This window comes from Excalfactoria chinensis, chromosome 6 (assembly GCF_039878825.1).
Source record: "Excalfactoria chinensis isolate bCotChi1 chromosome 6, bCotChi1.hap2, whole genome shotgun sequence".
Taxonomy (NCBI): domain Eukaryota; kingdom Metazoa; phylum Chordata; class Aves; order Galliformes; family Phasianidae; genus Excalfactoria; species Excalfactoria chinensis.
The window spans coordinates 27,348,173-27,374,239 of NC_092830.1; the positions used below are offsets into that span (position 1 = coordinate 27,348,173).

Here is a 26,067-nt window from a genome sequence, read left to right on the forward strand (position 1 = left end):
TTTCTTACTGGAATCATATCTAAAGTGACTCCCTACTTCCTATGTTTCTATTGACCTTTTAAAGCAAAGACTTGGCACTGTCACAAAGAACGTAGTCCCTGTCTTGCTGTATTACTTTGAGCTTCTCCAAGAGGTAATATTTCTATTTACCCAAAAAGACTTGCCCAGTTGTTTCTGAGTCATCCTTTGTTATTATGAACCAATATAAAAGCTTGTAGAATATTGCTGACTTATTACAGCCTTACTTTGAACACTGTCTTCCCCTCTCATTCTTAACATGTTGTGTCAAAGAATGCACTTACCATGCGGTTTGAAGCCTCTGTTTCTGCTTGTTTTTCCAGTTACCTGGTCAGGAAGCTCTGGGAACCCATAGACTTAAATGAGTCTCATTGGTCTCTTCCCCTGTTAGCTGTTTGGTAGGGATTCACATGAACAGGACATGAGTGATCATGTAACATCTGGAATTTTTTCTACTGGGAGAAAAACATCTGCAGTTTCTGTTATAATAACAGTAAGTGGTTACCCTGGACCATTGACAAAGAGTGGCATGTGTACACCTTACTAACGCACTGAGAGATTAGGTGCTGAAATGTGGTCCCATATCCTGCTATTGACCTGTGTCTAGGGCTGAATGATGATACTTTAATCTCTTTTCTAGAGATTCAGATAATTTTATAAAATATTTCTAATTACAGGAAGGGATTCACAATGCAGTTCAGACTCAGGTCTGAAAGTTTTATACTCTTGTTTTCTTTCTGGTTTCCCTCCAGAATTGCTTCAATTCATAAATTGCTCAGAAGAAAGAGAGGGAAGAATGTTTTTTCCACTCTCTGCTCCAAATAACAGAATTTACTGACCTTCCCTGTTAGAAAATCAATAATAATAAAATTCTACATATTTAAACATTCTGCATATTTCATAATCTTAATCACAATGCAAAGCCATAAACACATTATTGCGGTACTGTTTATTGTACTGTCTTCTTAATAGCTCAACATTTAATTTGGTGTTTTGCTCATTCTGGACAATTAAAACAAACCTTTTTCATAGGTCCTGAGTTACTGTCTCTTATTGTCTAATTGTAAGTCATAATGTAGCCAGAATAATGTGGTTATTTGTTTTGGCTTTTGTTTCATTTGGAGAAAAAACAAACAAACACATATGCACAGGGAAGCTTGAAATTAAGAACTCTAAGCTCAAAAGTCAAAGTAACTAAAAAGTCATCACATTACCTATTTATTTCTGAGACCATTACTTTTAATAGCTACCATTCTGATTTTCCTGGAATTCTTACATGGTGTGTCTAAACTCAAGACCTTTGCTATTGCAGTGTTGATGATTCAGGAAGGTCTCTGAAAGGTTGTTTGCCTCAAGTGAGAAAGAAACAACAAAGTTTAGCAAATCTTTTGCCACTTCTGGAGGTTGATGCACCCAGCAGATCCTGCAGGACTGCATGGGCAGTGGTTTGACTGCCAGGTAGGAGATGAGTGGTAGGTTTAAGTTTCCACTCTGCTCTAGATTTAATCCATAATCAAAATCAGAGCAGATGTTCAGAGGTGTTTGGTAGCATAACTCTGAGGAGAGATTAGAGATAAAAACTGTTTGATTTGGATAGCGCAGTTTCTGAAGTCTCCACTTGTTTAAGAAATATGTAAATACCTCTCTCTAGTGTTCTGAGGCTGGAAACTTTAAAGGTTCTTTAGTAATAAGTAACTGGGACAGAGCTCATCTACAAAAATAAGCCAGGAAGCATGTGGTATCAACCAGTGGAATAAATTAACCATATAAATTCACTTGAATGCCCTCATTCAGAAATGGCCTTAGATGAGAGGAACAAGTGGCAGGGCTTGAAGAACTTCCAGAACAGCAATGTCGATTTGGGAATTCAAAGCACCTTAATTTGTGTGATGCCTCTGTGCCTTTGGCCGATTTGTTTCATTTTTTCTGAACGTTCCCATGATGATAAGGGCAGCAGTTGAGTCTCATCACTCAATTATCTGAGCATAATCCTAAGGCTTAGGTTTCCTTTGCAAACACTGATGGCAACAAATGCAAAACCTGATCTCCACAGCTGTAACTGAGGAGTTGTCAGTATTTCCTCTCTCTGGAAGTATTTCTGACTGAAGTCTCATTCTCCAAATGTTCTACTCAATTATCTTTGTCAAATTAAGAAGAATCCTGTGTATCTTGCCAAATCTGTGTGTCTCACTCACACTGGTGTGTTTTGAGCTTTTTATCCTTTGTGGTGATGCTGCATACCCAGGCTGAGAACTACACCAAATTGCAGAGATACTGAACTTGAATGCATGGTATAGGTATGGGTTGCTCCCAGGGAAATTAACAGTCAATTGGTTTTCGTATTGCCTTTTGCACATCTCATAATTCTTAACATAAACTTGTAAACAAAAGCTGCTTTTGCATACATTCTGAGCAAACTGAGGTCAGCATTTGGCTCTGAGTGAGCTAATTTGTTGCCTTAACAGAGAGCTACTAGGGAGCTCTGGATCATCCCATGAAGCATAAGCCTGCCTTCTGTGTGCAACAAGATAACAACCAGTCATTCAGGGATCTTTAACCTCCAAAGCTGTCAGCAAAAGGATGAAAACAAAAAAGCTGCCTTGCTAGAGCACAGGGATCAGAGGAGGCCTGTATAATTACTAGCCATTAAATAAAGTGCATTCCTATGTCTTCAAATGCCAAGGCACATGTATAATTAGCTGATAAACTGCAAATGAATAATCTTCCAGCAGTGAAAGCCAGAAGAGTGAAAGGATGCTCTTCACCTTCTTGCAGTAACACTGCTATGTAAATTGTTTATTCTGTGATGGCTATCTATATTGGGAGACAGCCTTTCACTGCTTGCTCTGGGACTGGTTGCTTTATGAACAGCAGTGAGATTCATGTAGCTTGGAGACTAATGCTGGTTTAATTCCAGCCACTTCGTAGGGGCTGTGTTTTTACACAGATGATCTGAGAGAGCTGGAATGGGAATTGATACCAGGCTCTGTGGCCAGGGAGCTCAAGTTGGTAGCCTGGGGGTATGTGCAGGACTGGAGTTCAGATCCATATTTTCTATGATATGAGTGTTTGTATGGATGTTTACAGTTGTTCAGAAGTGTCATAACTTAAATGTCTGCATGAGCCTATCTTACTTCCACAGTTTCTCTAAAAACAGTTTTCCTCTAAATTTGTCAGTGTTTCTAGAATTGGCCAAAGTAGGAATCAAACAGACACAAGAAACCAAACCCAGACTTGCTTCCAATTAACTTCACAATTTAGGAATTTGCAAATAAAGGAATGCTAGTAGAAACAGGTTAACTGTCTTAGGTATTTCCAAACCTCTGCAAATCTAGTGGTGTAAACTTGTGCCTGATAATCTGTAGCATGTTCCTTGCTTCCCCATCCAGAGGCATTGGCTGCATAATGCAACTACTTGTTTGCTTGCAGTGCATTACTCAACCTTTAGATGTCTCTTGCTGCCAAAAACTGTTTGGAAGAGATGCTTCATGGTTAACAAGAAAAAGAGCATAAGTTTTACCGAAGCCTCTTTCTGTTTTGGGAAAATATCTAATTCCATCTATCATGGCAGCTAACAAGGGTGGGAAGAGATGATTCTGTTTTCCAAATCACTTCACACATTCCTTCCTAAAGCAGCTTTTAAAATTTTTATTTTTGATGCTTACAATTAAGTTTGAATGTAACATTTCAAGTCAACTATATACGTGTTTATGAAGTTTGAACGCACAAATTGATTCATGGTCATAGAATAGGAAATGTGTGTTTTAACATTAGATTAATTTATGCTTCAGAAGAAATAGAATTGATGTGTGTTGGCAGTGACTTCAGAATTTGCCTCTTTAATAAGTATGTACATAAAAATGATTTCATATGCTTTTGTCTCAAATAATTCTATGGCATTTTGCAGATGGAAATGCTAACTAGAGCCAGTGAAAAACCAGACATTAAAATATAACCTGAGAAGTACTGGATTTCTTAAAAGATTTCAAATTTTGAAAATGATAACAATTTTGACAAGCAATTGTTCTAAAGCTTAATTTTCATTTTAGTCTCCCTTATTTGTGTTAAAATAAATGAATATATATCCCAGTAAGAATTCATTATTTTTATTTCTATGAAATTTTTGACTGTAGACAGGCCTGAGTCAGGTGTGAAAGAGATTTCATCTCTGATTTCCACACATTCCTCCACTGGCAGGCTACAATGCATTTCAGGTTCCATGCACATCCATCTCTGGACACAAACTAAAATCTTCTGCCTTGTCAAGTAATGTCTATTCAGAAAACAGGAGATTGTTTTGATAAATTGATAACCTTGTGGTGAAATATGAGGTTTGATGCAGAAATTCCTGCCCTACTCTATTTCTGACACAACTTAGCTTAAGATTTGATCAGCTTGCTCAGTCAGGAGCAAGCCTTAAAATGTAGAAAAGATTGGGAAATGAAATTAATTTCCTTCTCAGTAGGATGTCTGGAATGCTTCAGTATGCAAAACACAATTACATTGTTCATAGTTGCTCCTTGTCCTCAGGTTGCCAGCTCCTAAATTCTTGAGGCTTACAGAGATGTTGCAGCCCTGTCTTGTTAGAGACTCATTCTTAAAATTTTTAGTCTGAAATCTTCCTGTTTCTTGTTTTTTATTATCAACTGAAATAAAAGTAAGGGGAAGATCTGAGTGATGGATTTATGGGATCATACAGGAATTAGCAGGAGAAGGTTTTACTGTGAAACCTTTTTATAACTCTTTGAACTGTGTCCAATTAGGACATAGAATACTTGATCTTCAGTAGAAATGAAATTAATTTTGCCTCTGTTCTTGTGTATGGTATAGAAGACATCTGTCACCCAGAGTGTAAGAATAGAAAAGCAACCATAGTACACAGAGAAAATTCACAAATTAAACGTTATTTCTGGGAAGGTACAAAATGATGTCCACTTCTTTTCTATAGCACTGCAGTGAAGATCACAGTCTGCTACTGTCTTGTATTTAGGATGTTGTATAAATGAAGTTTTTATTCTGTGTCTTTTGTCCCTGTTTATCTGGGGAAGCTAGAGACAATGCACGGGAAGTTTCTCAATGAATCTCATTGAATAAATAGCTAGAAATATTAGTTGTGGTAAGAATGCTTTTCTTTTAAACTTTTCATACAAATCTTCCAGTTTTGGTCAAATTTCTGAATCTTTATGAACTGCTGAAACTGTTCTATAAGAATAGGAGGAAGGTGGAATGAGAGATTTTTAAGGTAATGAACTGAATGCACTGAATTCTGACTCTTGGGTGTGAGGAAAGCTCTTATTTCAAGACACTAGTCTTCATTGGAAACATGAAATGTTGGAGATCGCGAAGAAGAGTCCATTCTTTGAAGAACTCTAATCTGACTTTTCATTTCCAAGAGCTTGGTAAAAGCATTTCTAGAATGTTTGAGGGTGGGGTTTTTAACACATTTGAGACAAAATAAGATCTAATAGTACTGATTTATATCAAAGCGCTCATTCCTGAGATTGTTGAAATAGATTAGAAAAGGCCTTCTGCTGGCTGTATATTCTGTAATTCTTTGACTTCTCATTTCATACTGTTTTCTTGGAGGGATGGGAAGACTGAATTATTTGGATCTTCTCAGTGACTTCTGCTCACTAAGTTATTCCAAGGGTAATAGTAAGAACTGGAACTTTTTCCATTGATATGTTAATTAGTCAATAGCTATGGAAGATAGGATACGAATCACTCAACTTAGATTGTTGAAATTATGTCTAAATTCTAATTTGACTGATTTATTAAGTCTTGAATTTTAGACTGATCTAAGGAGATATTGAATACTAATTATTAATGATACAAATGAACATGAAAGTTCATAGATATTATAAAGATTAACTGGAGTAACTCATTGTAGTTCTCATGGCAACTTAATCTGTTCTTGCAGCTTTGATTATATTGGGAAAACTGTTGATTCACTTCCTGAATCTCTTCATGGATAAAAACTTCGCACAGTTCTGAAACATCTATATATATATAGATGTAGATATATGGAGTGGATTTCATGCTTGGTCTCCATAAATGTTCAGCAAGCATTAATGAATGTCAGTGGGTGCCATTTTTTTCCACATGAAGGTATTCAATTACACACTTCTGCTTCATGCTCACTTCCATATCAAATTCCATTTTGTCAGACTGTCCCTCTGCTAACATCTGTTGCACAACCACAAAATGTAATGGAATATTTGTGGAAAGGTTCAACCTCTACTGCTATGCCACCAACATCTGCCTCTAGCACCACAGACCAACATGATATGAGGCATTACTTTCGGGAGTAGCCCTTGTATTTTGTTTCTTATCTGTGTGGCTGTAGGATCAGTCAGGCAAACCTTCTCTGGGTTCAGCCTCTAGTTGCTATAATTAATTTTCATAAAACTACTTTCTCCTCCAAACTACTTCCCCCTGCAGTCTCAGCTTGGTGGTATCAGAACTGGCAATCAGCATAAGATCAGGGGTGAGGATGAAAGTTCTTGGAAATTTGAATGACTTTTTTTTTTTTTGTCAGTCCCCACTGGGCTCTCTTAAAGTAAATAAATAAATAGGAAAATTAGACCACATGAGGAAAGCAGGTAGAGAGCTTCAAGATATTAGATTAATCTAACCCAGTGCTTTGCTTGGGGAATATGAATGTCTGCAAACAGCTCTTCTGGGAACTGAGGAGCCAGTCGCCATTCACATAATGCATCATACATGCAGCCTGCTGTTTGCTAACACAGCATTTCACAGGCATGGCCCTTTACTGCCTGATCTCCAGAGAGACACAAACAGGACAGAAATGTGCTGTATCAAGAGCTGCTCTGGGAAAGAAATGTCTCAGTGGCTTCAAAAGTCTGTGCTTCTATGGAGCGCCTTACAGTGTTTTCAAAGTGAGTTGTCTCAGGCTATTTCATGGGTATTCATCAGCCCAGACAAATGTTCTGGAGAGAGACTTCTGCATAGGTTGCTGCATCTGTAAGTAATTTGGCTGAAAAAGACATGTTAGAGTAACCTTGAAAGGCCTTTTTGGAGACAAAAAGCATTTTAAAATCTCTAAGAAAATACAGAAATTTGAAAAATAAAGGCTTCAATTGTACTCTGTAGATACAGTGAATAACAAGCTTCTGTTATGGCAACAGTGCATCCTGTACTCCAGGAATACCTGAGGCTGTTTCTGGAGCTTAGTGTGGACCCATCCAGTACTTGAATCCTTTCTGAGATGTGGCAGGGGGCTCAGTTTGTGTCCATGAACTTTTGACTACTATTAATGGTCAGACAGCAGGGAGTTAAGAACAGAGTGGTACGGAGGGTGCAGGGGAAAAAATCTTTCGCTCTGTGGTTTTGAGACTGCCTTAATTAAAGCGTAAAGGGCAGAGTAATGCACATCAAAAACAACTGTTTGTATGCGTCAAAAACATTTCATTTCCTTTGTGGCTTTCTCTGTTTATTGATTTACTCAATTAGTGGTGCATGGCATGTTTTTCTGTTAGTAAAACTGTGTTTCTTCTGACATTTAAAGGATTCAACAGCATGCTGTTTAAAACAGTCTTTGGTGTTTTGGTTCTTTTTCTCGGGTACTTTCAGGTTTGCCAAAGCATCCCAGCCTTCCCACTTTTGCAAAGGATGGTGGTGACAGAAACATACTTCAGTAATTGATGAGATGCTTCTAATGTATGCAGTTGCAAGGAAAGAATGAATGATATATGAAAATATTTTTTTCTTGAAGTGTTGATGTTGAAGGCCAGATATCAGATGAAATTAAAAGAAAAAGGGGGAGGAAAAAGCTCAATATCTTTTGTATGTGTTTTTTGTTTGGTTGTTGTTGTTTTTTAAAGAAAAAACAAAAAAACCCAACAAGATGCAATAGTTTCTTCTTCTCTAAAGGCCAGTTTATTTTTGTCACCTTTAGAGCTCATATTTCTTTGTTTCTGGTAGTGGAAAGATGTGCTCCTGCACTGTGTCTGTATGGATCAAGGTTGGTGTCTGACCTTAATGTTTTAAGGAGGTTAATTTGATGTTTGTTCACTGTTTCCTATTCTACCAGCTGTGAGCTGGAGAAGCTGTTTGGTGTGCAAGGGCAGAGGTCTGAACCACTCAGTGACTTACCCAAATTGCTGCTGTGTTGACTTGTTCTGTGCCTCATTTTGACTCTTGTTAATTTGGGCTGAAATTGGCCAGACTCTGAGCATGCAGAAAATAAGGTCCTTCCTAAGGTAGCATATCCAGAATATTCTTTTTTTCCCTACTCAGAATATACTGTCTCAGCCACTTTTGTGGTGCCTCTGCTCTTTGTCAGGATGCGCTGAATAATGCATGGTCTCTAGCGGAATGCAGGACAGAGTCCTATTGTCATATGAGCTGAGAAGGAGCCCTGAGATTAAATTAGACAGAGCCATTGCCAACTGCTTGATTGATTTCTGACAGCTTGCTCAGGGAAGGAATAAATATATTGAGATATATTAAACTCTTCATCCCTACCTCCCTTTCTGTTTTTTGAGAGGGTGATTCTGTTATGGTTGCTGGAAGGCATCATGGTGAAATGAGGTTGTTCAGTTTATGAGGTAGATACTTGCCCCAGATGTCCATCTGATTTTAGCTGATCTGCTTAGCTGAGTTTCCCTTTTTCTGCACATCCTTACCTCACAGGGAGGGTCCCTTATGAATTTAAATGCCAGCAACCACAGCTTTGAAGCAGAGAGGCTGGGAACTCCTGCCTGCTGCTAGCAGGATTTTGGCCTTTCTGTGGCCTCCAGCATCCTACAGGGACTTAATTCTAAGCTGCAGTAACTACTTGGGTGCCACTGGGTCTGTCTTCTTTCTTGCATGAAGACCCAGCCTGCTCCCTCCTCAAATGAGGTTTCTGGCCTGTTGAATGTTCAGAACTGGTCCAGTTCACATGGTGGGCCACAAACTACTTCTTGAGAGCAGGTCATGTTCTAAAACCAAAATTGTCCCTTCTTGGAATGACAGACCTGATAAATGCAGTGACTGTAGTGTTCTTGGGAAGATTCACTCAATCTTCTGCTAAAGGCAGCTATTCACTCTGCCGCATAATTGCTCTATTTCAAGGCTAGAGCTACCTTCCCCTGGGACAGGTTTCACCTTTGTTCAGCTGAGCATGTGTAGGAACAATCCATGGGAGCACATAGAAAGCAATTTATAGCAGCAAATTCCCTGCTGCTATTGGAAGCTGTTACATCAGGTAGTTCCACTGTGAAGAGAAGATACAACACAAGAGTTTTCCGCTTTTTGGATGAGCATTCTGTTGTGAGCTGACATGGTTATTTCTCCTTCAATGCTAAATGCTTCCAGGGTGAATTTTTCAGCAGGGATTTCCTTTTTTCCTTAATGACAGTGATGAAAAGCATGTGAGAGAGAGGGGAATGTTGATGAATGTGCTGTGTATTTGTTGTGCAGTATTTCCTTTAGCTCAATAGATCTATGATAGAGAAAAAGAAGTGGTGTGGGTACAGAGAACTAATATTTTTCCCATTTGTTCGACACCTATTGAGGGGAAGGTTACATTTGGCTGTATGAGTGACAGAAATAGGCCATGGAACTGACTGAATTTAATAAACTACAAAGGGTACTAGTCACATTTCTGCGTGTCTCCTCCCCAGCAAAAGGGTTTTAGTTCAGCCAATAAAGAACCCCTTTTGTTTTTGGCTGCGGTGGGCTTTGCTGGTGCTTGGCCTACAGAATCTGGCAGCTTATGCCATAGAAATGAATGCTTTGTTCTGAGGCTGCTGTGAAAATGGTCCTCAAATGTTGATGCGCTCTTTCTATCACTTTCTAATAGTTAAATTTTTCTCTTATCTGAAGGCTTCAGCATCCTTCAGTTAGGGGTTGTTTTTGCAGCTGGGGCTCTGCTTGCTCCTGGTCCTCCACAGCACCAAGTAAAACAGACCTGGGTAAAACATCCTTCAGTTAAAGAATAAGCTGGCTTTCTTGGCCTCTCTTTTGCTGTTTACTGCACGTGCAGCAAAGGCACAGAATTTTATGCATGGCCTAGTGAGTTTAATTGGTTTGGTTCTCTGGAGATTTCAAAATACATAATCAGCACAAACGATCTCTTTCTGTTGCCTGAGATTCATATCTGTTTCAGTTACACCTAGAAGAAATATCCCAAATAGTTTGAAAAGTCATTTATGGAGGACGATGTTTGGACTGGTTAATGTGGTACATCTATGATCAGTGGGTAGGCAGTGTTCCAGAAGTGAGTACAGGTTGTGCTACTCCTGGAAGTCTGTAGAAACAATCTGCATTTTTAAAAAATCATTTTTTTTGTAGAATTCTCAGGTGATCTAACAGATATTAAACCATTAAAAGTGATGAGCAAATGAAATGTCATAAATTCCTCCCAATTATAATTGGTGAGAAGTGATCTTTGCTGGATTTCCATTTAAAATTTTACATTTTTTTAGCTGATAACATTTACTATAGCTGTCTCTCTTCTCCTAAATTGGAAAGATATTTTGTTCCAATTACTTTTAGTGAAGTTAAACTTCTATTTGCAACCGATTCATAAACAATTTATTTTAGTTAACCAATATTAAAATGTTATCCTCCTCTCCAGTGGGTCACTAGGACCTTTTCCAAAGCTGCATGTAGCCAGCTGTAACACACTACTCCTGTTCATAATATGCTTATGCTGTCTGTGGCACAGCTACACGTAAAAGCCAACAGCAAAGGTACCAGCTAAAATCTCATCTTGTTCCCTATTCTATCATTGCAGTCCTGTCTATGCTATAATTTCCATCGCAGAAATAATCATGTTGATTAACCCTTTATAAAGTGTTTGAAAAGCATTAGTTGAAAGTTAAAGGTGATTAGCATACAATTTTATGTGAAACATTAGCAAATATTGTGCAGTCTTAATGAATTTTAGGTTTCTCACAGTCACTTATCTCTGTACTCCTGCTACTTTCAATCATTATTATACACAAGTTGTCAACCTCTTGTAACACAGAGGGATTATCCTGGAAAACTCCTAACTACCAGTCAGTAGAAAGAGACAGGTGTAATGCTTAAGCTTCTCATTCATTCATTGTTCTTTTTACTTTTTCATTCATTCAGCAGTGTCTCATTCATTCATTCATTGTTCTTTCTACTTTAGAAGGTAGCTGTGCCAGAAAAGGTAGCAAGTGTGACCTGCTGAAAAGGAGCCTACACTGCAGCAAGGAGGTGAACTTGGTCTCTCACGTCCTTGACTGATGAGATAGTAACTAAGAATTTGCATGCTTGTTTTGTCAACAAGATCTGATTCCTACCGTCCATTTTATAGGTAGTAAAAAACAGATTGATGGAAAGAAAGTTATTGCCCCCAAATGCTTGAGATGTCAATGATAGAACTGACATCAGCTGACTGCTGTAGGGAGCTTTGATGCGAGATGTTGCTCTCTGGTTTAAACATGTACAGTTAAAGTCATTCTGAGCACAATGCACCTTTCTCTTTTGTCTCCATTTTGTTCAGACATCCAATGTAACTGTTGTGTAAGTTGTCAACCTGACTGTGCTGCACCTGCTCTGTTTGGGGGATGACACGTTCACAGAACAGCGTGTAAATTCATGCCAGTGAATGTCCTGGGTGGCAGAAGTGATTTCTGGAATCTCAAACCAGGTACATGAGGATTTCATGTGTCATTTTATATATGTTCATCCCTATGTGAAGTCCCTGGCTGAACTTGCACCTTAGTAATTGCTCTTATGGAAAGAGTTTTAACTTCAAGAAGCTGTACTAGAAGCAGCGTAAGGAATAAAGGCTGCCTTCCCGTGATGCTGTGACTCTCTTATTTCTACTGTTTTCCATCCAGGTGACTGAGATCAGGGAGAGGAAGGGCTAAATTTTCCATGATCTACTGGAGAGCCTGGGAGGAGGTACTAATTTGGGACTCTTTCTATTGTGCTACTACATGTGTTGGAACTACTTTTGAGAGAGTTTATACCTCTGAAGCCTCCTCTGGTTTGTGAAACTAGTTAGAAAGTGGCTGGATAATTCAAAGTGAGAGTATGGGTGGCAGCGATGGATGGCCAGATTCTGTCCTCATACCTGCATGGAGAGCACAGCTCAATGCTCTTCATTCCCTTGGGGATTTCCAAACTGTAAAGAGCATGCCAGAGATTGTATAGGTGGGTTAGTACCATTAACCCATTAACCTTTACTGTATGGAGTCAGACATACTTGCAGAGATTATTTTCTTTCCTAGCTATATTGGTATTGGACTCTGCATTTAGAGTAGAAGTATTGAGGTTTACAGCAGCTGCTTTTCCTTGGATTGTTGCAATGCACTTGCTGCAGAGATAATACAATAAATTAAACTGAATCCCTGAGAGGCACTGCTTGCTGAAGTGATGTGACAGTCAACCCTGGCTGTTGTCCCAGGAGATCTAGGTGAAAGCGAGTTTGCTTGTATGCTCTTACTGGTTTGCTTTGGATTAAGCACTACAATTCAGTTCATTTGCTAAAAGCAGAACATGTTGCAGCATGACTGTAACTTCAGAAATAATAAACAGGCTAGCTCTCAATGCTGATTAATTGAGAGACCTTCTGCTTTGTCAGAGCAGAATTTAACTGCACTGTTCTGGCTGCCTTGCTCCTGAGGGTCCTAATTAGACCATTAGGCTTAGTCTTCTAGCCTTGGACTGACTGAGGAGACAGAGATGAGTCTGCTTTTGTGAGCAGTATTGTTGGAAATGGTGGGAAGTGAAAAGTTATTGAGAGTATGTTATATACACGATTGAATCTTCTCCTTAAACTATTGCTTATGGTCAAAGCAGTGACTCTGAAATCTCCTCATCTATTGACTCCATTATCTCTTATGCCTGTACTGTTGCTCTTTCTCTTGGTGAGAATTCCATTAATCTAGCTAAGGTGTTACACAAATGACGGGAGAGCTGGTTTGGTTGGTTTATATAGACTACTCCCATTGTTCAGTGGATACATTGGAAGGGAGGTCCAATCTGTTGCAGTGGCTGGCCTTACTAATTTTTTAAGAAGTGCTTGTGCTTTGGCAGCAGATGTCATTATAAGAACTTTATTATCTTATTAATTTAGTTATTTTATTTTTATTTAGTTATTTTGCAGCCGACACTCAGGATGGACCAGGCACATCAAGTTATGAGCTGTAAAAGGAATAACAAGGGAAAACAAAACAAAAAACAGGAAAAAAGTTCACAACATTCTGTGGGATTTTCAAGTGGAAGGAGACTTCTCACATGTCTTACTCTCTGACAATTGTTTCTTCAGACTCACTTTTCACACAGAGCTTTTCCATTCCTTACTTGCTTGACTGTAAAATGAGCTAAGCTTGTGTTAACTAGTAGTTATTTGTTTTTTACTCTTTCTCTTCCCATCTACATAACTTCAATGAGGATTCAATCTCTCTTTTTTTCAGACATTGTTTGGACAAGGTCTGGCTTAGCAGTTCTCCTGCTTGGTGTCCCACATGCTTTGAAGAGCATGCAACTTAACTCATTCTCTAGAGTATATTTTTCATTCTCAAACTACCTGCCAGTTCCTTACTTATAGGTTAAGTCTTTGAGGGAACTCTTTATTCTGATTTTTGTAGTTACTCATCAAGGGAAAGAAGTGGATACAAAATACACACAGAAAATAGCTTAATGTCTGTCAGCTGACTCCTTCCTTTCAGGAACATCTTCAAGGATCCAGTTCTCATACAGGTATGGTCTGTGCCTCTGAACTGCACAGATCTATGAGATGGCATACTGGAAATTCTGTAAATTTGGAAATGAGCCAGCAAAGAAATACAAAGTGAAAACATTCTTGTAATTAAATGTTGCTGGTGTAACCACAATCTCAAAAACTATCACAAATTCAATACAGATTTTGTCTGTATCCATATCCTTTGAAGAGGCCACTGTTTTCAAAGTTAGAGTCCCAACTGGGCATTATTTGACTGTATGAAACTCTTCAAAGCAAATAGGATTGGAAACATTACATCTTGGCTTAAAAAATTCATTGAAAATGGGTTTCTATCTGTAAAATATTTAAACATTTGCCTGCAGTTGTAGGAATACAAGCAAAATTGCGGCACTGCATGAAAATCTTATGAACTAGAATGGAAATGGAAGTCCATATGCCACTGCAATTCAGTAGATGACTCATTCACATACCTGTAAATTATTCTTCAGGAGAACAATTACTTATTGACAAACACGATATTTTGTGACAATTCCAAAACTGTTGCACAGGAAAGAACTGAATATCTATATGTAAACATACACAGTATTGCTGTATGAAATATTGTAGATTCTCTAACATGCCAAAAATAGTCCGAAGCGAGACCTGCTTCCACTAATCCTGTCTTGACCTTCCCATCCTCCTCCATTTCTCCCTTCACCCTTCCATCTATCCTTACTCTTTGGACTGGGGCAATAATCCTGTGTGCATTTGAGATATATGAAATTTATGGCCTATGTGCTGCTAGTAAATGATGATGTTTTGTGCTCAGGAAATTCTTCCTTAAGTACCACCTTCCTGAAGTCCTTTTCAGTAGTTTCTTCTCGGCCTGACCTACTTCATCCAGTTTCTTTCTTGCTTGTTACCTGGGTATGAACACAAGGAAGCACCAAAGAGACTTTCCTTTTCTTATTTATTTATTTATTTTAAGAAAAAAGGATCACTGAGGAGATTTGTTTGAGGATGGACTCAAGCAAATTCTAGCCAGGAAGCACTATTGGAATGCAAAGTATAGCTGAGAAAGACAGCCTGGTCTTAAAATCCCAGTAACCTGGGCCAGGTTATGTTCTGTTCTGGAATTCTGCTTTGAGACCCATGAGCAGCTCTGTTCTGAATCCTGAAGCAGCTGGCTGATCGATGGAAATGCACCTTCATAGTTTTGTACTTTTGGATTTTAAAGCAAGGAAAGCCAGTTGTGGGTTATCACCACATTCTGTCTATGGGCAGACTGCAGCTGTCTGCAGAAAGTGCTGGAATGAGGAGCTGTATGCTAAAGGAGGCTGCAGATGTGACCTGGAACCCCTAGTTGATGTACTTAGCATTCACCTATCTGTTCATGCTATTTCAGCTGACCCCAATGGCTGTGCTCCACTTCGAGCTGACCATGTGAAATGGCTGTGTCACATCCATAGAATCATTAAAGTTGGAAAAGACCTCTGAGATCATCTAGTCCAACTGTTCAACTACCACCAATACTGCCCACAAAACTATGCTTACCAGGTGAGCGTTTGTGTTTGCTACTGAGAGTTGAGCCTGCTGTGGAGCAGTGCAGGGCAAGGAGCAGAGCAAAGCCGGCAGTATTAACATATTTATGTTCTACAGCCCAAAGAAGCGAAACTGCAGTGTGCCAAAGCTACTTATCTGTTGCTTATGACTATTGCGCTACTGTGTAATCAGCCAGAAAACTATCTTAGGCAGCCCTATTTTGCTTCTCTTGATGTCACGAACAAGAATTCTGTTTACAGCAGGGAAACAGAAATGGGGAGGAGCAGTTGCTGAAAATAATTCATTTTAAAATTAGCTTGATGAGGGAGGGAGGGTGCAGAGGAGTACTATAGAATAAACCTACCAGATTTGGGTAGACACAAAACAAGCAGAAAATTAATAAGCCTTTTTAAAGATAGTTGCCTACAGGACTGTAAACCCTGAAGACCAATTCCCCATGGTCTGTGGGTGACATGAGTTAGAGTTTTGAAATGTAATGAATCTGGGCCTCTTAGCAGGCACTGCTTCGTGTCTGCTGACTCTTCTGTAATGTTTTTCCATACAAACGTGCCACAAATCATAGTGCCTTCTCCCAACACAGGTAGGGGCCTAGTCTGTGAAGAGGCTGGTGAGTTCCACTAGATACTGTGGCAGTGCCATTCATCTGCTTCATCCATGGAATGAAGGCTCTGGGATGGAGATGAACAGCATTGTATGCTCTTTGTCTTAGGCAGATAGGTCACTCTGGAGTGGCTCACTTTTTTTAAGAGTGGTAGGAGAGCAGTGGGGCTGCTAGAAAACCAGATTTGTTACATGTAGAGGTCAGTATCCAAGTTACATGAGGAATGCTCGTCCTTGCAAAGCTCCAGGAGAGTCTCATGTTCTCAGGAGTTGCAGTGTGAAGCTGAAGAACTGCATTGCTCTGATTCTGTTTCAGCTGGTAGGAAGTGAAAGATTTCACTTTGCTCTGATTTCAGAAATGCCAAACACCCTGATACGCACAGAATTAAGTGACTGCTTTTAGTCAGACTGCTGCAGTGCTCACACAGTGTAATGTGTTCACAATTACACTGTGGCCTATTGCAAGCTTGAAAGAGGCATTAGCTTTGCTGCATGTCTTTTTACTGCTCTAGCAGTGCTCTCACCTTCTCCTGAGAGCAAGGGGCAGTCCAGCTGTATTTTTGTTCACTGTCTGCATTGATGCACCATTACTTCTCAGTGCTTTTTAATACAAGTAAAATATAACTCTTGATCCTTCTCGGAATACATGTCTGTTTTTTCAGGTTTTCTTTCTCACTGATCCTTTTCCAGTTACTTTGGCCACAGGTGAGGAAGTGATATGTGAATGATGGAGTGGCTTTCTTTTGTAACTAGTTTATAGATAAAGAATCCACTGTTAAGCTAGGATTCCTGCTTTTGTGCAGCCAAGACAATTACTAAAGGGAGAAAATGCTCCAGTGTACTCTTTACAGGCAAATTCAGTGCATTGTATACATGTATATATTTCTCCTCTGGAGAGTGAACTGGACAAAGATTACGCAAGGAATGTAATCTTGTGAAGTCAGACCCATTGCAGATATTTAGTACAGCCTTGGCAGTAAGAATGGTTCAACACAAGTTACAAGACAGTGATGATAAAAGGCTGCTGTATAGGGCTTACTTTAAGGGAATTTAAAATTGATTCTGAGCTGATACGTGGCAAAGAAGAGGAAAATAAACTGTTTTTTAATTTTATCTGGTAAGGGTCTTAGGGTCATCATAACATAGTGAGTTGGCCTATAATTACATGGTCTCTGTTTAGCTAGCATTTACCATCTCCCATCCTTAGTACTCAGCAACTCTCTGGTGTTGCTTGTAGTTTCTCTTTCTTTTTAAATAATTATGATTTGGATTGATAAAACGTGCAGTAACTTGTTGGACTTCTTGATGGGGGGAATGCATATTTCCTGGTGCAGGCTAAAGAGAAAATGAAAATTTTTTCAGAATATTTCAGGAAATGCTGTTTCTGGTATATTATTATGATATCTGGATCTATTATCCTTCTAATTCAGAGAAGACAGTTGCAAATAAATCTGCAAGAGGGTTCTCATATAACATCCATGTTCCAGATTTGTTTATTTGACTAAACAGGTATTGTACTATCTGGACAAATGTTCTGCATGCAAACACCTTTTCAGACCTAGGAAATGCAACTGTCAGAATTCAGGGCACTATGAAGAAATGATTAGAGGATTAGGAAGTGGATGTGCATCTGCTGTCCTACAGAGGCCAACATTCACATGTGAATCTACCCTTGACATTGACAATGGAGGAACTAAACAGTATTTTCTGGGTTTTGGTGGATTCCATATTTTCCTCCTATTAAGGAAGATCTCATAACCAAAAGATAGAGCACTGAATTTGAGGAAAGTCCTTTAACCAAGTGGCAAGTCTTGGGCAGCTGACAAGTACTTTTCAGAGATGCATGGAAACGATATCATTGTGTTCTGCTATTATCTGCTCCCTGTGCAGCACAAACTGGTCCCACTCTCAGCTATAGGTGTTGTGTGGACACAAGCATTAAATTTTGTTGTGACTTAGATCTCAAGTGAATTTCCTGCAGTGCCCTGCAGGTCCCAAAAGTATAGACTGCTGCTGCTGGCGTAGGAAATATAATTCTGCTTTTCAAGACAAGATTCATTAGCTTCTGTCTTATCCTCTCAGCAAATGAGCATATCAGCAATGGAAAACTCTCATTAAAAGTCTCCTGAGATGTATGGGTGAGGGGCTATGTTCGTACTGCTTCGTTCTGGTAGTGAGTGGATGCAGTGTGAATGCAGAGCACATCTGAATGGGGAAGGTGGCATTGTATTCCAATACCATGAGGATCTAAGTTCCATGCACTTGAGCTGGGAGTACTTGTTCCTGAGTACATAAAATCAGGTCTACTTTGGTTGCACATGTCTTGAAACCACTCTTGCAGGTCTAGGTTTACTAGAGTGTAGGTTTAATGCTCCATCACTGAACTTTTCTGTCAATTGATCAATGAGATAATTGAAAGACTTTTGGAAAAGATCAAATGAGTAGAAACACGTGGCAGGTTTTCCCTATTCCAGCTGCACTGGACCATCATGTCAGGGGAGGAATGCTGTAGGTGAGTTGTAGCAGCAGATGTTTTGCACCAGGGCTTTTAATGTAGGTTTGGGTTCCTTCATACTCAATAGCACTAAGGGTTTCATAGCAAAATCTTACATGTGTCATATGTGTAAGTAGGGTGCATGGATAACCTGCTGTCACCTGTTTGGAAGAGCTTTGTTTCTACCTATGAAAGTTCAGCATAGACCAACCATTCTGATTCTTTCATGGTCTTGCATTACTCTTTAGGCAGTAATAATGATCCTGGTTTCTGTACAATTATCTGCTTTGTAAAACATTCTCTGATATGAGAGTGAGGACATTCTGAGACATAAGGCTGTTTGTGAGTAGTAAGCCAGTATCAATATTAAAGATGAAAGGCTAGACTGTAATATCACCAGAGTCCATGGAGAGACAAATGCTTCAAGAGTTCAGTGTCTATGGTAGATATTAACAGAATTTCAGCTCAAATGGATCTGACTCATTCTTTTTTTTGTCTTCATGCCCTCTAGTTTTTGTCTGTTCTTGAAGATGAAATTTGATTGCTGGGGCCACCTCCAACCCCTCTATTCTCCTCTTCTACCCTGATTTGTTCCTCCCACCCATTCCTTTGTATAGAATGGGGTGAGCATCCTCCAACACAGCGTGCCCAAAAAAGGATTTGTGCAGTTGTAAGGTGCTTGTCACCATCACACCTCGTTCACAGAAGGAAGATGACTCAGCTGCCACCCCACATGGCTGTGATGTGTCACCAAATGAACGATGACATTTTTAAATGCAGTGGGACTTTGGAGTGGAGGAGAGGGGGAGAGGAGGAGTTGGACTGTGAAAGGGTGGAGGGGAACATTGTTTCCAATATTCTGAAGCTTTTAGTTAAAACAATATGCAATTTAGAAAAGTGTTGCTTGAGCATAGAATGATCTTTCTTTTGCAGTGAAAGGAAGTCTGGTTCAGTAGTTAGAGTTTTTGCATGTGATTTAAATAATCTAAGTTCTACTTCTTTCTTTTGTAGATTTCTCATAGATATCGTACTTTAGGTCTAAACCAATGCTGCTCCCCTTGTGATACCATGGTGAGATTTTAGTCACTGATGTCACGGAGTGGATCTGTTTGATGGATGCACCCTGGTGCATCAGTGTTTGCAAGGCAATTGGAGCTCTTCTGATGGGTGAAGTCATAAAAGTGCAACACTTTATCTATTCTGCAGTACAAAATCTAATTGTTATTTGTGCTGATATAGTTTGGACTGTAATGAAATGTATTGTGTTCAATGGTACTTACACGAATGAGTCTTAATGCTCACATGGAAACTAATGCATGGAGACAGCTTGTTTTGAAAGGACAGGCTATTTAAGTGCTACAAATGGTGAAATAGATTTTGTTGAAAACCCAGTTAGACTGGGCTTTTTTGTAGAGCAGCTTTATAAGTGCTGGATGTTTATCTCATGAATAAACCTCATATTTGTTCTTCACTTCTGTGGATAGCTGCATGAACACCTAGAGAAGGAACAACCGCTGTATAAACTGGGGTTTGATCCATCACAAACATCCTTTATTGCTGTGGAGGAGTCACACAGAATTACAATGAACTTCAGATAATCTGTAAACATGGAAAAACATCCTTGTCCTGCCTCATAGTGACCTGAGATCCTAATGCTGATTTATCAGATTTTTTAAAGATGATTCATGCTCTATCCTGCTATCTGGGACAGTAGAGAGCCTTATTTGGATGTAACCTACAACATTGTACCCTGATGCTTCAGAAATGTTACAGGACTATTTGTTGGTGTCAAACATGAACTCCTGGACAGAGGCCAAGTGTTGTCCCAGCTTGTCTAGCAGAAATTCTCTTTTGCATGTTCAGTAGAGAATGCTCCTGTCTGTTACACATTTCTATTGTGAAATGTTAAAACAGCTGACATGTTTCACCCTGAGGAGCTGCATGCTATAATTGGTAAATCTTTTTTTAAATTAAAACAGCGCATGGCATTTAAGTGTTTTGAGATTACTTCTGGGGAAAAAAGAACTTACATAAAAGGATGAAAGGGCACTCTGTTTAGATGAGAAGTGCCTAAATATGTTTTTTTTTTTTTTCTTTAGTGGAGCTGTAATCATGTATTCAGTGCTTAATGAACAGATGACAATGATAAATGTTCAAAGAATATCATTATTGAACAAACATTTCAAGCCAGCAGGTGGAAATGTGGATTCGCTGCTGTTTAGGAGTCTAGGAACATGAAAGCAAAAGCCTGGAATGAATCTCCTGTGTCAAGGAGTCCAACTCTGTGCTGTCAAATGGTTTTAATTCCTTCATTGAGTGAACTTGCTTTAAAACAATCTAGAAGTTGCTATTACAAAAAAACTGTTCTATAATTCCACCCATGTGACAGATAGAACTCTTCCTTTATTACCCAGAGGAAATGTCGTCGCCTGCTAGTTCTTTCTTTAGTGTTAATCACCAAAGATTTTTATGAAAAACAATTATGTACCTTTTCTCTATTGTATTACTAAACTAGGTTTCAATCCTGGGATAGGTTTTTTGTCTTCCTTGATTTTACTGTTAGTCCTATTTTGTACCATTTTTGAGTCTTAACAGACTTACTGAGTATAGGTGTCTTTATCCCAGAGGAGAGTTCTTTTTGTTGTTTAACAGCTCTTTCTCTTAGTGGAAAGAAGGGATCTCGTGTCATAGTGATATTTCCACCCACCCCCCCCATTCCTGCATCTTGCTGGTGTCATCTGCAGAGCACCGAATACATTCTCTATCCTTTCCTTTGCTCAGCTTCTGCCTTAAAGCTACCATTATTATTATTAGTCCTTAACAGCTTGGCTTGACTGCAGTCCTCCAGGGTATTTAATAATGATTCTTTCATTCTTGCCATTGGTCAATTTCTGTTACTTTTTAGGTGTGATTTCATAAGGGGAAACACAGAACAAGACTGGTCCCTATAGGAGTCTACTACTAACTGTCCTCCATCTTTGTATTTCCATGCTTATTATTTCCCATGTCATTAGTTGTTGAAGTTCCTCACCCAGACCCTTCTCTTCTGCTAACAATTTCCAGTTGTTAGTAGAGCAGCTGCTCTACTGTAGTCCAGGTAGATGAGATTTACTCCATTTCTTTTGCAGAGGAAGCAATCCTTACTGAACATAGTTGTTGTAATATTTTAGATCTAATTGGGAAAGGCTGCTTTCAGTTTCTATTTTTTTTTTTTCTTCAGAAAATATTGTAAAATCCTGCATATGTGAAAGATGAGAATAACTGGCCTGTAGAAACCTGATAATATTTTTAAAATCTAATAGCAGTTAGAAGAAATCAGTTATAAATCTTTGAATTGAGGTCAGTGGATTCATATGTGGATCTTTTCTACAGGCACAAGCAGAACAAGTGCAGTTTTACTTCTTTTCTATGGAATTAGTGATTTCCTGTCCTGTGTATTTATTTCCAAACTTTTTGACTGTATTTTCATAATCATCATCTTTAAGAAAATACAAATTTGATTACTTATTCTGTTTTGAGGTCCTATCTCCATAACTGTAATCTTTACCTCAAGTTCATATCGACTCAGTTCTTCCTTTGTTGATTTTCTTCTAAACAAGGAAAAACTCTTCCTGAGTAACCTGTGATTTTCATTTCATTTTCTAAATCTTATGTGAGACCCAGTGACAGGGGAGACAAATTCATGCAAAATTCCAAACCAGGAAAACCTTCTGTGTGCTAAGAAAGGTAACGATAAATATTTGAGGAGAGAAGTGAACTGTCCAACAGGATGAGCATACAGCAAAATGCAGTAAGTTTCCCTGCAGGCTTCCTAGCAGCACTGAAGCAGGATCATTTTAAGTCTTGGTTTCTTGAGAGCTTTCACTGCCAGCCTGGCTGTTGGGGAAGTTTTTCTTTTGCATCTTCCTTTGAGAATGAAATGTGAGAGTCGTCCCTGTGTCTCATCAATCCTTTCATTCACCTGACTTGGAGAGACTGGACAAGGAGGGAATACCAGTTCATTATTTTCTGCATGCAAGAGTTCTCTTTGGTTGCTTCTGTGCCATGGTAGCAGAATGTACTCTGGATCCTCAGCTGACATAAACTGGGAGAGTTTTGCTGAAGTTGAGGACTTTGTGCTGACCTATGCTCCTGGATATAATGAGTGGAAACATTAATCTCTGTCTGTTTTCCAGGGCTAGTCCAAACCTGCAAACAAATACTGTGCCAGTGGCTTTGTTGGGAAAGGCTGTTTGACTTGATCGTATTGGATGATGAAGCTGTATTTGCCAAATTAAGAAGACTTATACTGGGGCTTTCCACAGAAAAGAGTACAGATAAAGAATAAAGACTTATCCCTCTAAGGAGGAGCTGTAGCAAATTCAAATTCCTTATGGGCTGAAAAAGTCAGGAAACACACAACGATCACGATCTGAGTAGCCAGACCATTTAAACAAAAGAGTATTTGAGTAGAAAACTGATGTGAAATAGTCAAATCAACATTTTTTCTCCACTGTTTCTCCACCTGTACCTTATCATACATGTAATGCCTGGTCTCTTGTTTCAGATTGCAATGGTGCCTTACTGCCTGTTGTCTCTACAGTGCCTCATACAGTCCACATCCAATGACAACTGTCTTGTTTCTCAAGTAAACATGGGAGGAGAGAGACAAAATATGCCATGTGGAGCAGTACAGGGAATTCCAGCAGCCTAAGGTAGGGATTTGTGGCCACAGAATATAATTTCATTTTTCTCATAGGATGCTTTTACTTCAAAACTTTTTATAGCTGCTGAAACACTGTCCTTGGGTAGCAAATGGTGACAGTGCAATCCCACTGAGTATTATCCTGTTTGATAAAGCTGCTTGTGCGGCCTCTCAGCTAGCACAGAATATTATTTGATTTTGATTTAAGAAAGGAATGACTAGAAATTGGCTGCAGTGCCATCTGTTTCCTCCTTCCTTCCTCTTCTCCTCCACGTGAGCAAGTCACACAGGGGTTAGATAAGGTGTGAATTTATAGAACATCAGCACCACTTTTGCTATGAGATGAACTGTGCAGTGTAGCCACCATGCTGGATTCTTCTCTCCTTCCCTCCTCTTGCAAGTAGATTCAGAAATCAGGTAGCTGTAATCTTCTAAGTGCCCATCAGCTCAGCGCAACACAATTGACTGTAGACACCTTCAAAGAGAAGCCAGGAGCTGCCAACATCGCTAATTCAGCTCCTTTAAACTGTAGAATGCACAATGTCCTAGTTTATCGATGTTTTTGTCACTTGCTAAGAGTGGCTTTCCTGTGGAATAGTTCCCAGCTGACTCCACTGATCACACCACTCATGACAAGTAGTGATCAGCTGAGAAACTGGTTCTGACCAGGCAGCTTGGGGGTTTGCACTTCATTGGCAGCTCAGCAGGTGAAAGCTTTGGATGTTGGCTCAATGTTTGTGAGAGACAGGATGCTCAGCAGAGAACTCATCTTTTAGCCACTCATTTGGTCTGCTCACGATAACATTTACTTCCAGAAGGAGGATCATGGTGTGGATTTTTGTTCCCAGGGCTGCAAATTAAGTCTGAGGAGGATGAGGTTCCTCAAAATTAAGGATTATCCACTAGCAGCTCACAGAATTGAATGGCATTAGTGAGACAAAGAACCCAAAACAATAAACAATAAGAGCAGTGTTTGTTGGAGTCTTACTACATATTCCTGTGCTTTGTGCTTAGTGCAGCCCTTTTAGAGTTCATCCAGTTATTGGAGGCAACCTGTATCTTCCACAGCACCCCTAAGGATGGGATTCTCTCCACTATATGACTGCTGTTAAGAAAAATTTTCATTGCATCTGTTCTCTGAGTCTTCAAATTACATAGGATTCCTGCTCATTCTGGGGGACCCTTCAAGACAGCAGTTTTCCCTAAATCACTTTCATTCTATTTTATTCCAGATTATACCTTCTCTCTACTTGCAGCTTTTACAGTTGTGTTACTATCTGGTGGACAGTATTCACTGAGGAGAAACTAAGAGAAGGGACAAAAGGGAAACACTGGACTCATCTACACTGTTGTGCTGTGCAGAATCTTGTCAGTAAGTCTACTCTGCCTTCGCTGCCCCTCCTCCAAACGTGAAAGTCTGCAGCCTAGCAGCCTGATGACTGGACAGAGGCACAGAGACTAGGAATATCAGAGCTAGTTAGGATTTTTTGTCCAAGTTTCCCACTAGCCTGGTGGGTGACCTTGTGTAAAGCATTACACACCTCCTCTTCCCTTCTACAGAATGGAGCTAGTAATGCTGAGATGTGTTTTCCTTTGAAATGAACTTTGAAGCTTACTGATGAAAACTGGTATTTACTGTCATCTTGATAGCATTGTGGTTGTTTGCCTAGCATGTGTTGCTCACCAGTCCTTCAGTGAAGATACAGGTGGCAGCAAGATTGTAACTCTTCTATGTTTGTCCCTTGTGCTGGCAAAACTGAGCTGGGCTTTTTTCATCACAACTGTTTTCAGCTTATTGCAACATTCACACTGGGGAAACAGAAGCATTCAACAAATACTAGTGATAGACTCTTGATATATCCGGTACAGAGTTTACTTTGTATACACAACAGCCACTGCTGGATGGGAACTGATTAGCTGCATCCTGCCATTCACATGAGCATTTGATGTAGCTGTGATGCACTGTCAGCACCCACTATGACTTCCAGCATGATAAGTGGGGTTTATGGCTGCAAGAGTACACAGTCTGCTCTAAGCAGGCCTACCCAGAGACAGAGTGCTCGCTGTCTCTGAGTATGTTAAGTGTGCTCAGCAAAGTTCAGGAGGTTTGGGTTGGATATTTAAAAAAACATTATTCTCAGAAAGAGTTGTAAGTCATTGGAACAGGCTGCCCAAGGAGGTGGTGGAGTCTCCATCCCTGGAGGCTTTCCAGAAGAGGGTAGGTGTTGCACTTCATGACGTGATGTAGAGTGGTCACAGGCATGGGTAGATGGTTGGACTCGACGATCTTATTGGTTTTTCTGACCTTAATGATTCTACACTGGTAGGCTTCAGACATGGATTGAAGCCTTAGTTGTCAAAGAAAGTGAGTACCACTCTCTTGTGGATTTGAGTAGGGGTCAGGACCTTCCACATTTCTTGGGGTATGAGTCCTTCTTAGGAGACAGGAGTTGTGTGAATGTATTGGCTATCTGAAGAAGGAAAGGCAGCAATAGGAGGCTACTGGAGATGTGAAGTGAAAGCATAGATTCAGAGAAGGTATGACGAAGGTGTCTGATCTCAGCATAGGAAAAACCACAATAGTGATTAATGTGAGACAATACAGAATCTGAAATATGCAAGAACAAGATGTTGGAAACAGATGACCTCTGCTTATAGCTACTCTGGTAGCTGGAAAATGCCCAAGAGATCTGGCTGTATTTTTGCATGTTATTTTCAATCACATGGTATCTTAGTCATAAATCTTGCTCTGGGCAGACATAAAAATTCCATCTCAGTACTCCGGCAGTTGAATTAAACATAATCTTCCAACCATTGTCTGCCAGCACCTCGCTCTATATCACTTGTTCATAAAGACAAGGCTTTTATTGCAGGGAAGCCAGTAACAAGGCAGTGAGTTGTTTCTCAGAGTGTAAACAAAAGTGCAAAAAAAAAAAAAAAAAAAAAAAAAAAAGTTCTCCTGACAATTTCTGAGGAAGATTGACACTGCAGTGCAATACTGAGTAGCCCCTACTATGCCTTGTAAGTTCAAAATCCTTTGAACAGGTGTATATGTGT

At 39.5% G+C, this 26,067-nt stretch overlaps 1 long non-coding RNA gene across 1 annotated transcript in view; it reads left to right on the plus strand.

The window, feature by feature from the left end:
* Nucleotides 1-24,399, plus strand: part of LOC140254504 (uncharacterized) — a 59,060-nt gene extending 34,661 nt beyond the window's left edge. Inside the window, exons 2-3 of the long non-coding RNA XR_011904240.1 lie at nt 22,873-23,020; nt 24,243-24,399. This is a non-coding gene — a long non-coding RNA (uncharacterized lncRNA). The remainder of the gene's footprint in view (nt 1-22,872; nt 23,021-24,242) is intronic.
* The last annotated feature ends 1,668 nt before the right edge of the window (nt 24,400-26,067 follow it).